This window comes from Cherax quadricarinatus, chromosome 45 (assembly GCF_038502225.1).
Source record: "Cherax quadricarinatus isolate ZL_2023a chromosome 45, ASM3850222v1, whole genome shotgun sequence".
In the NCBI taxonomy this organism is placed as follows: Eukaryota; Metazoa; Arthropoda; class Malacostraca; order Decapoda; family Parastacidae; genus Cherax; species Cherax quadricarinatus.
The window spans coordinates 30,426,247-30,440,721 of NC_091336.1; the positions used below are offsets into that span (position 1 = coordinate 30,426,247).

General features: G+C 39.7%; 1 protein-coding gene across 1 annotated transcript in view; it reads left to right on the forward strand.

Annotated features, from left to right (window-relative positions):
* Positions 1–14,475, forward strand: part of LOC138853994 (lachesin-like) — a 384,143-nt gene that overhangs the window by 350,957 nt on the left and 18,711 nt on the right. The window contains exon 9 of the mRNA XM_070094252.1: positions 210–383. The gene's annotated coding sequence lies outside the window, so the exon portion shown is untranslated. The remainder of the gene's footprint in view (positions 1–209; positions 384–14,475) is intronic.

Sequence of the window (14,475 nt, forward strand, 5' to 3'; positions counted from 1 at the left end):
TTGCAGTACGTCACTGGTTGCAGTACGTCACTGGTTGCAGTACGTCACTGGTTGCAGTACGTCACTGGTTGCAGTACGTCACTGGTTGCAGTACGTCACTGGTTGCAGTACGTCACTGGTTGCACAAATCAACAAAATTTGGTTTCTTAACTGGATAAACATTTATACTTTTAATTGATATAATTAAAAACATTCCGTTTAACTTTCAGAGGTAGTGACCACCCTGCCTCCCCCTACCACCACTACCACAACCACCACCACTACCACAACCACCTCCACCACAGTACCACCACCATCACCACTAGTTTATGGCGACTACGATGATACTGCAAAGAATTTAACTGCGCCTTTGGTAGTCAATACCTTGCCAGACATATCCAAAGGTATGTGACAGTGGGTCTAGATATTTACCTATTGTTTTATGCATTTGTAATTTTATATATTAATGGCAAGAAGCTATAGGAAGTGCGGTGCCCCGTGGCCTGGTGGCTAAACTTCTTGCTTTACATGCTGAGGGTCCGGGTTCGCTTCCCTGCGACGGTAGAAACATCAGGCGTGTTTCCCTACACTGGTTTTCTATGTTTACCTATCAGTAAAATAGGTACCTGAGTGCTAGTAGACTGGTGTGGGTCGCATCCTGGGACAAAACTGACCTAATTTGCCCGAAATGCTCTGCATAACATAAGACTTAACATAACATAACATAACATAGCTCTGGGACTAGTCTTGTTGCAAACCTTTGCACTTTCTCTAATTTCTTGACGTGTTTGACCAGGTGTGGATTCCAAACTGGTGCTGCATACTCCAGTATGGGCCTGACGTAAATGGTGTACAGAATCTTAAACGATCCCTTACTGAGGTATCGGAACGCTATCCTTAGGTTTGCCAGACGCCCGTATGCTGCAGCAGTTATCTGATTGATGTGCGCCTCAGGAGATGTGCTCGGTGTTATACTCACCCCCAGATCTTTTTCCTTGAGTGAGGTTTGCATTCTTTGGCCGTCTAGACTATACTGTGTCTGCGGTCTTCTTTGCCCTTCTCCAATCTTCATGACTTTGCATTTGGCAGGGTTAAACTCAGGGAGCCAGTTGCTGGACTAGACGTGAAGCCTGTCCAGGTCTCTTTGTAGTCCTGCCTGATCCTCGACCGATTTGATTCTTCTCAATAACTTCACATTATTTGCAAACAAGGACACTTCTGAGTCTATCCCTTCCGTTATGTCGTTCACATATACTCAAAACAGCACACCTCCTAGGAGTGACCCTTGTGGAACCCCGCTTGTCACAGGCGCCCACTATGACACCTCTTCACGTACCATGACTCGTTGTTGCCTCCCTGGAACTGTGTCGAAGGCCTTCTTGCAGTCCAAGAAAATGCAGTCGATCCACCCCTCTCTCCCTTATCTTACTTTTGTCACCTTGTCATAAAACTCCAGTAGGTTTGTAACACAGGATTTTCCTTCCCTGAAACCGTGCTGCTTGTCGATTATACACTTGTTTCTTTCCAGGTGCTCCACCACTCTCCTTCTGATGATCTTCTCCATGACTCTGCATACTATATACGTTAGTGACACAGGTCTGTAGTTTAATGCCTCATGTCTGTCTCCCTTTTTAAAAATTGGGACTACATTTGCCTCCTTAGATACCTCAGGGAGTTGCCCAGTTTCAATGGATGTGTTGAAGATCTTTGTTAATGGCACACACAGCATCTCTCCTCCCTCTCTAAGGACCCACGGAGAGATGTTGTCTGGTCCCACCGCCTTTGAGGTGTCAAGTTCACATAGCAGATTCTTCACCTCCTCCTTGGTTATGTGTACCTTATCCAGCACTTGTTGGTGTACCCCTCTGTTCTGATTTCCTGGAGTCCTACTGGTTTCCACTGTAAATACTTCTTTAAATCTCTTGTTGAACTCCTCACATACCTCTTGGTCGTTTATTGTGAACTCCTCGTCACCCTTCCTCAGTCTAATTAGCTGGTCCTTGACTGTTGTTTTCCTCCTGATGTGGCTATACAACAGCTTCGGGTTAGACTCGACATTCGATGCTATGTTATTTTCATATTGTCACTGAGCCTCCCTTCTTATCTGTACATATTCGTTTCTGGCTCTTCGACTAATCTCCTTATTTTCCAAAGTTCTCTGTCTTCTGTACCTTTTCCATTCCCTAGTACACCTAGTTTTTGCCTCCCTACACCTTTGGGTGAACCAAGGACTCGTCTTGTTCTTCCCATTATTTCTGTTTCCCTTGGGAACAAACCTCTCCTCTGCCTCCTTGCATTTTGTTGCTACATAGTCCATCATTTCTTGTACTGGTTTTCCTGTCAGTTCTCTCTCCCACTGAATGTCTTGCAGGAAGTTCCTCATGCCTGAGTAGTTACCCCTTTTGTAGTTTTGTTTTTTCCAGCCTATTCCTGCTACTCTCTCCACTTGAAGCTCAACTATGTAGTCAAATCACAGAACCACATGATCACTAGCTCCCAGGGGCCTTTCATACATGATATCCTCGATCTCCGAACTAAAGGTGAATACAAGGTCCAGTCTTGCTGGATCATCGTCACCCCTCTCTCTGGTAGTATCTCTAACATGTTGATGCATGAGATTTTCCAGTACCTCATCCATCATCTTGGCTCTCCGGGACCCCCATGTGTGTGTGTGTGTGTGTGTGTGTGTGTGTGTGTGTGTGTGTGTGTGTGTGTGTGTGTGTGTGTGTGTGTGTGTGTGTGTGTGTGTGTGTGTGTGTGTGTGTACGTGTACGTGTACTCAACAATATGTGATTGCATGGGTCGAGTCTCAGCTTCTGGCTCCTCCACTTTGGTAATCACTATTAAGTTCACTTTTAGCTTCGAGAGCCCTGTCGTGCCTCTTCTTAAAGCTATGTATAGATACATCCTCTACCACACTACTGTAAAGATAGTTCCACTTTCTGACTACTTTAAAACTGAAGACATACTTCCTAACATCTCTCTGATTAATCTGTATTTTTAATTTGCATCTGTTCCCTCGTCTTCCAGTCTCTTGAGTAATCTGTCGCTTTCCTCCCTGCCAATTCCTCTCATGAATTTGAACTTTGTTGTCATATCACATAAGAACATAAGAACATAAGAATGTAGGAACACTGCAGAAGGCCTACTGGCCCATACGAGGCAGGTCCTTATCAAAACGACATCTACCTAAAGCTACTCAAGAAATAACTCCTGTACCCCTTGACACCAATCAAACCCAGCCCCTCCCACTCATATATTTGTCCAGTCTCTTCTTAAAGCTACCCAAGGTCCTAGCCTCTATCACCCCACTGGGAAGACTGTTCCACGCATCTACAACTCTGTTAGAAAACCAGTACTTACCTATGTCCTTTCTAAATCTAAATTTATCCAACTTAAATCCATTATTCCTGGTTCTTACCTGGTTCGACACCCTCAGTACTTTATTAATGCCTCCCTTGTTTATGCCCGTCAACCCTTAATCCTTTCCTCTGGTGTCTTCACTTTCAGTTTCCTAGACCTTTCCTCGTTAGACATTCCCCTTAGCTTGGTACTAGTATCGTTGCAAATGTCTACACTCTCTTCTATTTCTTGATATGCTTGACCAGGTGTAGATTTTAAACTGGTGCTACATTATCTAATAGCTTACAGCTAACATTAGATGTGCCAGATGCATATTTGCTGCTGCAATTATTTGGTCAACGTCTACCTCACGGTATATACTTGGTACTACACTTTCCTCGAGGTCCATCTTGAGTGAGGTTTACAACCTTTCGCCTCTGTGCCTTTATCATTCTGCAGTCGCTGGAGTTATATTCCAGAAGTCATCTTTCAGACCAGACAGTCAACCTTTCCTGATATATTTGTAGTTTCTCATGGCATGCACTTGTTTATAGTCTTGTTATTATGTACATGAACGGTATATAATACCGACGAGGTGAAAATTAGACACATGTCCAACATCTGGGTATCTTTACTGTAGACGTTTCGCCATCCAGTGGCTTTATCAATACAGATTCAAGGACATGAATGGAAGACATAAGAACTATGTACATAAGATGAGGTAATAAATCCCTCAGCCTTGGAGTTGGTGTGAAGAGCACCATAGTCGTGGAGCTGTTCGCACCTACTCCTAGGTTGAGGGACTGATTACCTCATCTTCTGTACATAGTTCTACTGTCTTCAAGTTATGTCCTAGAATTTGTATTGATAAAGCCACTGGATGGCGAAACGTCTACAATAAAGATACCCAGATGTTGAACATTAAAATGGTAAAAAATACCGACAGATTGTTAGGTAAGACACATATGCAACAGTTAGGTATCTTTATTTCGAAACGTTTCGCCTACACAGTAGGCTTCTTCAGTCGAGTACAGAAAAGTTGATAGAAGCAGAAGATACTTGAAGACGATGTAATCAGTCCATCACCCTTAAAGTTTTGAGGTGGTCAGTCCCTCAGTCTGGAGAACAATGCTCTTCTCTTCCCTCTCCTTCTCTGTATATTTGTATGTCTTTCTCTTTCGTGTTCTTTCTCTCTCTCTCTCTCTCTCTCTCTCTCTCTCTCTCTCTCTCTCTCTCTCTCTCTCTCTCTCTCTCTCTCTCTCTCTCTCTCTCTCCCTCCTCTTCCCACTTCGTTTACCTTCTATATTTCTGCATTTGATTAGAGTAATTACCTGGCAGTTCCCCTCATTGTCCGACTGTGTGATAACATTTCCGCACAGGACTTCTTAGCTTCTTCATTCCCCTCATTCCCCTCACATGTCATTATTATTCCTTCTGCCATCTCATTGTCCCTTTCCTTTGTCACCTCTAATTCCCTCTTCAGCTCCTTCAGATCATTTTACAATGGTTTCTTCCTGAATCTTCTGTTCCTTGTTCCCTGCAACTACCTTCTCTAACTTTACCTCCATTGCTTTACAAAACCCAAAAAAAAACTTTTTTCTCTACTTGTTCCACGTTGCACCTGAGCCCTGATACCCACAGTTCCTTCAGAGTCCATTCCTTCTCAGTCAACATTCCTCTTCGTTCTTTATTTTGGGATCCTGTTTCTGATCACTACTGGTTTAATGGATATGAACACTAAGTTACTGTGACTGGAGGCAGACCTTCACTCCACGTCCTTCCTTTAGACAGTTCTTCGTATACTTGTGTGTGTGTGAGCATTCGTATGTGTATGAGTGCATATGTGTTTATCTGTGTGTATGAGTCTGTGTGGGTGGATTTGTGCGTGTGCGTGTACTCTGTAATATGTTTTGACAAGCGAATGTGTGTGAATGTGTATCCATTTGCACCTATGTGCGTGTGCGAGAGTGTGTACTCACCTAAATGTGCTCACCTAATTGGGGCTGCAAGGGTCGATTCATAGCACACGGCCCAGCCTCTTCACTGGTCGCTACTAGGTCACTCTTCCTGCTCCATGAGGTTTATCATACCTCTTCTTAAATCTATATATGGATCCTGCCTCCACTACATAACTTCCCAGACTATTCCGCCTCCTGACAACTCTGTGACGGAAGAAATACTTTCTAACAACCCCGTGATTCATCTGAGTCTTCAACTTCCAATTTCGATCCCTTGTTGCTGTGTCTCATCTCTGGAACATCCTATCTCTGTCCACCTTGTCAATTCCTATCACTCAATACCTATCCCGCCTACCAGTGACAATGCCCTCGTCTGCTACTCGTCCCATTTCCACCTGAAGTTACTACATAAGCGTCAGGAGCCTTGCTTCTGCTTCAGAATCTCCACGACTACGGTGCTCTTCGCACCTACTCCAAGGTTGAGGGACTGATTACCTCATCTTCTGTACATAGTTCTACTATCTTCAAGTTATGTCCTTGTATTTATATTGATAAAGCCACTGGTTGGCGAAACGTCTACAATAAAGATACCCAGATGTTGCACATGTGTCTTAAGTTCATCAGGCTTGCTTGCCTGTACCTTAAGCCAGGTTTTACCACTTAGTAATCATTATTAAAAAAAAAAAAAAAAAAAAAAAAAAAAAAAAAAAAAAAAAAATAATAATAATAATAATAATAATAATAATAATAATAATATCTTTATTTACTACAAGTACCTGTACAAGGTATACAGTCCTAGCTGACATCCATGACACACTACTGTGTAGAAAGCCGCTTGTTATGCTTAGCATTTCGGGCAAATCAGGTCAGTTTTGTCCCGAGATGCGACCCACACCAGTCCACTAATACCCAGGTACCTATTTTACTGATGGGTGAACAGGGACAACAGGTGTGTTATGGAAACACGTCTCTAATGTTTTCCAGCCGTACCGGAGGAGATTCGAACACCGGACCTCAGTGTGTGAGCTGAGTGCTCTAGCGATAGAACTGCGGGACGCCTGTTTGGTATACCTGATTATCATAGCATAATTAGTTAGTGAAAATACTTGTCATAAATTTGGAAGGTTTGAATTTGCAAATAATGAGAATACACATCACCAATGTTTATCATCGATATGCGATTTGTTCCCCTCATAAGTATTATTATATCACTTACAAAATATATAAAACTTACTCCAACATGTGCAAATATTTAGATAAAAGCAGAGAAAGAAGGAAGGATCTAATTAAGTGATTTGAACTGATCCATCAGGTTGTGTAATGGTGGTGACTGTCGTGTTTATATTAAAATCATCCATGATTTGCCAAATTTTAAACAAATACTGTGGAAATATCAATGTCATCATTCTAAAGATCACAAAACAAAAAAGATCTCCAAGAATTATTGGCTTAAACTTATCCTTCTAAATATGTTATAAAAGGAATTTATTACCAAAATGTGAAATAGTGTTTATGATGGTGGGTGTGAACACCTCCATTATTTGACTGTTTTCCATCATCGTGAGATCGTTCCCTGAGCGCTACATACAAAATATACAAGTGTGGTAAAATCAAAATGGGGTCATGCACCAAAAACAATTTTTTTTTTTTTAAGGTTGAAGATGTAAAATTCGACATGAAAGAAATTTGTGACAGTGTGTGTATTATTTTTTATGCGAATTGTTTCTGTAAACGAATATAGATCAAGTTTTTACCTGGGCATATCCTTATGCGGATTTGAGAATGGTGCCCTTGTGGCAGGAACATCACTAGGACCAGGACGCGCTCTCAGAATAAAGTTGCCTAAATGTTGCCTATGTGTCTTATTTACCAACCCGTTGGTATTGATAATCACTCTATCAGACATTGCAACACAATGGCATCTTGGTACAGAAGAGAAAACACCTTGGACAACGTTTTCAAGTGAGAATCGTTTGATCTGAGAGGGACGTGACCTCCCAGTGGCTACATTCTCACTACTACTACTCTGCACCTCTCCTTCCGACAGTATTTAAGTCTCTACACTGTCGCTTGATCTTCAGTTAGTTCCAGACTTTGGAACAGAACTTCTCCAGGCTGAGGGACTGACAACCTCAAATCTACGACTTCAAGGGTGATGGACTGATTACATCGTCTTTTCATTTCTACTGCTCCTACCTACTTTCTGTACTCGACTGAAGAAGCTTACTGTGTAGGCGAAACGTTTTAGAATAAAGTTGCCTAAATGTTGCCTATGTGTCTTATCTACCAACCTGTCGGTATTGTATACCATTTGATAATCACGCGATCTATCTGTCAAGTGGAGTACTGTTTCCAGCCCTATGGTGGGGGCAGCCTTAAGGTAAGAGCTCGGTGACTCAACTCCAGATGAGCCATTCCTGGCACGCTGGCAACAACTCCAGTTCCAGAACGACTCAGGAGATTTTCAGATGTGTTGAACACCTGACAACTGACAGGAAAGAGTGAGGAAACCAGTACGTATAGGCGAGCAGGAGAAGAGACGAGAACAAGAGAGGGAGAAGTGGTAGGTAGGCAGTGGAAGTAGTAGTAGTTGATGTAGCGGTAGTAGAAAGAAGAGAGAGTAGTTTAGTGGTAAAAGACAGATTAAATGGGGAGTGAAGAAGGCAGAAGTAAAGGTAGTAGCAATAGTAGACGAATGGGGGGATGGGAGAAGACTAAGAAGTAGAAGTGGGATCTGTGTAAGGACAAGAAACAAGGAGCACAGCAGGAAAGCTTAGGACCCGCAAGGGGTAGGACCAGATGCTTGGGGGGTTGGGAACTGACTAATAGAGCACAAAAGACTTTTGCCTCCTTTCACTTTCCCTTTTTCTCTCTTTCGTCTTTATCACAGGACTGCCCTCACCACAGGGCTGTAAGCGGTACTCAACTTGACACGAAGAGAGCTCACCGTACCTTTGTCATAGGGCTGCCCCCGCTGTGGGATCGTAAACGGTACAACATTTGGCATGAATGCTCACCGTACCCCTGCCATACGGCAGTAAATGGTACATAACTTGTACCAACTCTGACACTCCTTAGGAAGCCACTGCCGGGTCGCCACTTAGAGAAGACCCGGACCAGGACCCGGCCTACCAAACTTACATGAAAATAAACTTTTTTCTTTTAGTGTAACTTTGTAAATGGTCCAAGTCGCTGTAAGTTCCTCTGTGCTACGTGCGAGTTATTTGTATATTATTCCAGTCACGGTATTGTGCCTTTTTGTTCATTCTACATTTGTTCAATAATGATTACTAAATTCCTAGAACAAATGGACTGTTCGTGACCCCTACGATCAAAGTTCATGAACACATTTCCAGCATCCTGGAATGACTCAGATTGCATTCAAAATCCTCAGTGACGTAGCTAAAATCCTTCATAAAATGGCGCCTAATAATTCAACGACGGCGGAGAGTGAAATTCAAGTGGATTGGTTTAGATCTGACGATTTTTTGAATAAAATTGTAAAGAAATATGATTTTCCTTCATTTATCACTATCAAAATATATGAATAAGCTACTTCTCAATGGCTTCTCTTCCTAATGTCGCTGGATTATCAGAGCCGGAATACTTCCCAGTCAGTTTAGTAAGTGTATGTACAAAATTGTCGAATTTGGAATTGTTGGAAATTTGATCAAATTTCCAACAATTTCCATCAAATTCGACTGTCTTGGGAAATACGAAATATTTTTTTTCTTAGAGGACTGTTGAGAATTTTTTTATTAATACAACTGATTATTTTTTAATATATTAAAAACTCGCTTTTTCCTACCGATTTTAAATTTCTTGAGCCTGTTGGAGCAGTGTTGCTCCAGCAGTTACTCTGGTAATTGTAACTTTCCCAAACTAAGGTTTTTCTTTTATGACTTCAGAATGCATCGTCCAATCGGCATTAGATTTCAAACCTAAACTAAACCTAAACCAACCCAAAGCTATTTCTAGGTGATAAAAAATAAAAAATAATTGTGAGGCCCTCATTTGACTGCCTTCAAATGAACCTAATAACGTGATAATGCAACTTCTGAGCTGCTTTATACTTTGTATTAGTGTATTATGGAATATTGATCTAAGTGAGATAACTACAAAATGCCTTTTCAGTTTAGTTTTAAACTTTTAATTCTGGCCTTTGTGCAAATTTTGAATTTTTGTTCGGCTGAATATAGCCTAATGTGGCAATTTGTATTAAACTGGGATATTAGTTTCCACGACATAACTTGTAAATGCCTCTTCTTCAATTATAAACTCTCACTGTGTGTTTCTGATGTACTAAGGTAAAGGAGAATGATGCTATACAATCTTGGATCGAGCAGCGACTGAAATATTTCTAATTAACCTATCACTATACAACATTCTCACTAGGACTGCATCCAACATAACCTGCTTCTACTGTTTACTTTGCACAGCGCAGTATACACGATACATTCTCGGTATCTTAGTGATACATTCCTCGCTGGACACTCCAATTACTGGACGCCGCACTATCATAACAAACGATGGTCGAATGTGACCACCCAAAATGAAATATATGAAACGTAATCCGCGAAGTTCCTGAAATCACTTTGTTCTAGTGATACCAGAAAAAAAATACTGAGAATAATTGTTGATAGAAGAAACAGTGATCAGCGTCCTGATATTTAGACATAAGAAGGTATGCAGTGAGGCTTGTTAGAAGGAAATTGAATGTAAATAAACAAGAAACAAAAATCAATGTAAACTGTTCCATTAGGGAGGATATGATTGAGGTGTATAAATGGAAAACAGGAATAAATAAAGGGGATGTAAATAGCGTGCTGAAAATATCTAATCAAGACAGGACTCGCAGCAATGGTTTTAAGTTGGAAAAATTCAGATTCAGGAAGGATATAGGAAAGCACTGGTTTGGTAATAGAGTTGTGGATGAGTGGAACAAACTCCCGAGTACAGTTATAGAGGTTAAAACGTTGTGTAGTTTTAAAAATAGGTTAGATAAATATATGAGTGGGTGTGGGTGGGTATGAGTTGAACTGACCAGCTTGTGCTACTAGCTCAGATGCCGTGCTCCTTCCTTAAGTGAACGTGACCTGACCTGACTAGGTTAAGGCACTGGCTTAACCCGGAAGGAGAATTGGACCTGCCTAGTATGGGCCAGTAGGCCTGCTAAAGTGTTCCTTCTTTCTTTTGTTCTTATTAAATAAATTAATTAATATCGAAAACTTGCTTTTTAGAGATGAAAACGATTGTTTTGAGTGAAATAAAAAACAATTGACCATATATCTTGTTACCACATCATCCCATTAATTAAAATACACATCCATCAAACACTAATGTTTATCAAACATTAACACGTTAATTATATGATAGTAATTAATTTGACTTACAGTCACCAATTGTTTTTATCATATTTCTCTATGACGAACCAGTAAATTATATAACATTTTCTTTATTACTGAAACATTATGCAATAATAATTTACAAAACTATTTTCAGAAACGTTTTGATTTTAACTCAAAATATTTATTCTTTTCAACAGTGTCAAGTTTTGAAAATTTTTTTGACGTTATTTTTTTTTTGACGTTATTTTTTTTTTTTGACATTTTTTTTTTGACGTTATTTTTTTTTGACGTTATTTTTTTGACGTTATTTTTTTGACGTTATTTACATTTAGTGAATTATTGTTTTGAGAAGGAATTACTTAGAGAGGAATATCCACAAGGGGATCTGAGGTAACATTCTTACGAAGCTACAGAAATTTCTATTCCAAAATTTTTCGTTATCGGAGTTTGGCTGTTTATCCCTTCTGAAATTAGTTTTTTATTAAATCATCAGCTTTCTGTATTTGAAATTCTCAGTTTTCATTCTTTAATCTCTTCCTTCTATGTGAAAATGAGTGTAACCCACTTCCTTCACTTCTATTGTGCTGCACTGCTGACGTCCTGTACTGCCTGCTGCTGACCCATACTGTCTGCTGTGCTCCTGCACTGTCTACTGTGGTCTGGTACCGTCTCCTATGGTCTGGTTCTGTCTGCTGCTCTGAGATACTTTGTTCTGCTGTTCTTCACTGTCGTCTGTGGCACGGCACTGTCTGTTGCTGGCCGCTGCTGTCTTCTGTGGAACGGCACTGTCTGATGCTGGCCGCTGCTGTCTTCTGTGGAACGGCACTGTCTGATGCTGGCCGCTGCTGTTTTCTGTGGCACGGCACTGTCTGATGCTGGCCGCTGCTGTCTTCTGTGGAACGGCACTGTCTGATGCTGGCCGCTGCTGTCTTCTGTGGAACGGCACTGTCTGATGCTGGCCGCTGCTGTCTTCTGTGGAACGGCACTGTCTGATGCTGGCCGCTGCTGTCTTCTGTGGCACGGCACTGTCTGATGCTGGCCGCTGCTGTCTTCTGTGGAACGGCACTGTCTGATGCTGGCCGCTGCTGTCTTCTGTGGTCTCTGCTGCTTATGGTGCGGGATTACGCATCCAGACTCTGAAGTCTTGCCTTCTCCCTCCCGAGATCAACATTACCTCAGCACAAAGTCTAAAAATAAAGCTAGGATTAACATTTTAGACAAAACAAGTAAGGACATCTAATATTCGTTGAATGTTTATACTAGGTAGAGAAGAGAATGTTAATACTAGGTAGAGAAGAGAATGTTAATACTTGGTAGAGAAGAGAATGTTAATACTAGGTAGAGGAGAGAATGTTAATACTAGGTAGAGGAGAGAATGTTAATACTAGGTAGAGAAGAGAATGTTAATACTAGGTAGAGAAGAGAATGTTAATACTTGGTAGAGAAGAGAATGTTAATACTAGGTAGAGGAGAGAATGTTAATACTAGGTAGAGGAGAGAATGTTAATACTAGGTAGAGAAGAGAATGTTAATACTAGGTAGAGAAGAGAATGTTAATACTTGGTAGAGAAGAGAATGTTAATACTAGGTAGAGAAGAGAATGTTAATACTAGGTAGAGAAGAGAATGTTAATACTAGGTAGGGAAGAGAATGTTAATACTAGGTAGAGAAGAGAATGTTAATACAAGGTAGAGAAGAGAATGTTAATACTAGGTAGAGAAGAGAATGTTAATACTAGGTAGAGAAGAGAATGTTAATACTAGGTAGAGAAGAGAATGTTAATACTTGGTAGAGAAGAGAATGTTAATACTTGGTAGAGAAGAGAATGTTAATACTTGGTAGAGAAGAGAATGTTAATACTTGGTAGAGAAGAGAATGTTAATACTTGGTAGAGAAGAGAATGTTAATACTTGGTAGAGAAGAGAATGTTAATACTAGGTAGAGAAGAGAATGTTAATACTTGGTAGAGAAGAGAATGTTAATACAAGGTAGAGAAGAGAATGTTAATACTAGGTAGAGAAGAGAATGTTAATACTTGGTAGAGAAGAGATTGTTAATACTTGGTAGAGAAGAGAATGTTAATACTTGGTAGAGAAGAGAATGTTAATACTAGGTAGAGGAGAGAATGTTAATACTAGGTAGAGGAGAGAATGTTAATACTTGGTAGAGAAGAGAATGTCTATACTAGGTAGAGAGGAGAATGTTAATACTAGGTAAAGAAGAGAATGTCTATACTAGGTAGAGAAGAGAATGTTAATACTAGGTAGAGGAGAGAATGTTAATAATAGGTAGAGAAGAGAATGTTAATACTAGGTAGAGAAGAGAATGTTAATACTTGGTAGAGAAGAGAATGTTAATACTAGGCAGAGAAGAGAATGTTAATACTAGGTAGGGAAGAGAATGTTAATACTAGGTAGAGAAGATAATGTTAATACAAGGTAGAGAAGAGAATGTTAATACTAGGTAGAGAAGAGAATGTTAATACTAGGTAGAGAAGAGAATGTTAATACTAGGTAGAGAAGAGAATGTTAATACTTGGTAGAGAAGAGAATGTTAATACTTGGTAGAGAAGAGAATGTTAATACTTGGTAGAGAAGAGAATGTTAATACTAGGTAGAGAAGAGAATGTTAATACTAGGTAGAGAAGAGAATGTTAATACTTGGTAGAGAAGAGAATGTTAATACAAGGTAGAGAAGAGAATGCTAATACTAGGTAGAGAAGAGAATGTTAATACTTGGTAGAGAAGAGAATGTTAATACTTGGTAGAGAAGAGAATGTTAATACTTGGTAGAGAAGAGAATGTTAATACTAGGTAGAGGAGAGAATGTTAATACTTGGCAGAGAAGAGAATGTCTATACTAGGTAGAGAGGAGAATGTTAATACTAGGTAAAGAAGAGAATGTCTATACTAGGTAGAGAAGAGAATGTTAATACTAGGTAGAGGAGAGAATGTTAATAATAGGTAGAGAAGAGAATGTTAATACTAGGTAGAGAAGAGAATGTTAATACTAGGTAGAGAAGAGAATGTTAATACTTGGTAGAGAAGAGAATGTTAATACTAGGTAGAGAAGAGAATGTTAATACTAGGTAGAGAAGAGAATGTTAATACTTGGTAGAGAAGAGACTGTTAATACGTGGTAGAGAAGAGAATGTTAATACTAGGTAGAGAAGAGAATGTTAATACTTGGTAGAGAAGAGAATGTTAATACTTGGTAGAGAAGAGAATGTTAATACTAGGTAGAGGAGAGAATGTTAATACTAGGTAGAGGAGAGAATGTTAATACTAGGTAGAGAAGAGAATGTTAATACTAGGTAGAGAAGAGAATGTTAATACGTGGTAGAGAAGAGAATGTTAATACTTGGTAGAGAAGAGAATGTTAATACTAGGTAGAGAAGAGAATGTTAATACTAGGTAGAGAAGAGAATGTTAATACTAGGTACAGAAGAGAATGTTAATACTAGGTAGAGAAGAGAATGTTAATACTTGGTAGAGAAGAGAATGTTAATACTAGGTAGAGAAGAGAATGTTAATACTAGGTAGAGAAGAGAATGTTAATACAAGGTAGAGAAGAGAATGTTAATACTTGGTAGAGAAGAGAATGTTAATACTAGGTAGAGAAGAGAATGTTAATACTAGGTAAAGAAGAGAATGTTAATACTAGGTAGAGAAGAGAATGTTAATACTTGGTAGAGAAGAGAATGTTAATACTTGGTAGAGAAGAGAATGTTAATACTTGGTAGAGAAGAGAATGTTAATACTTGGTAGAGAAGAGAATGTTATTACTTGGTAGAGAAGAGAATGTTAATACTTGGTAGAGAAGAGAATGTTAATACTTGATAGAGAAGA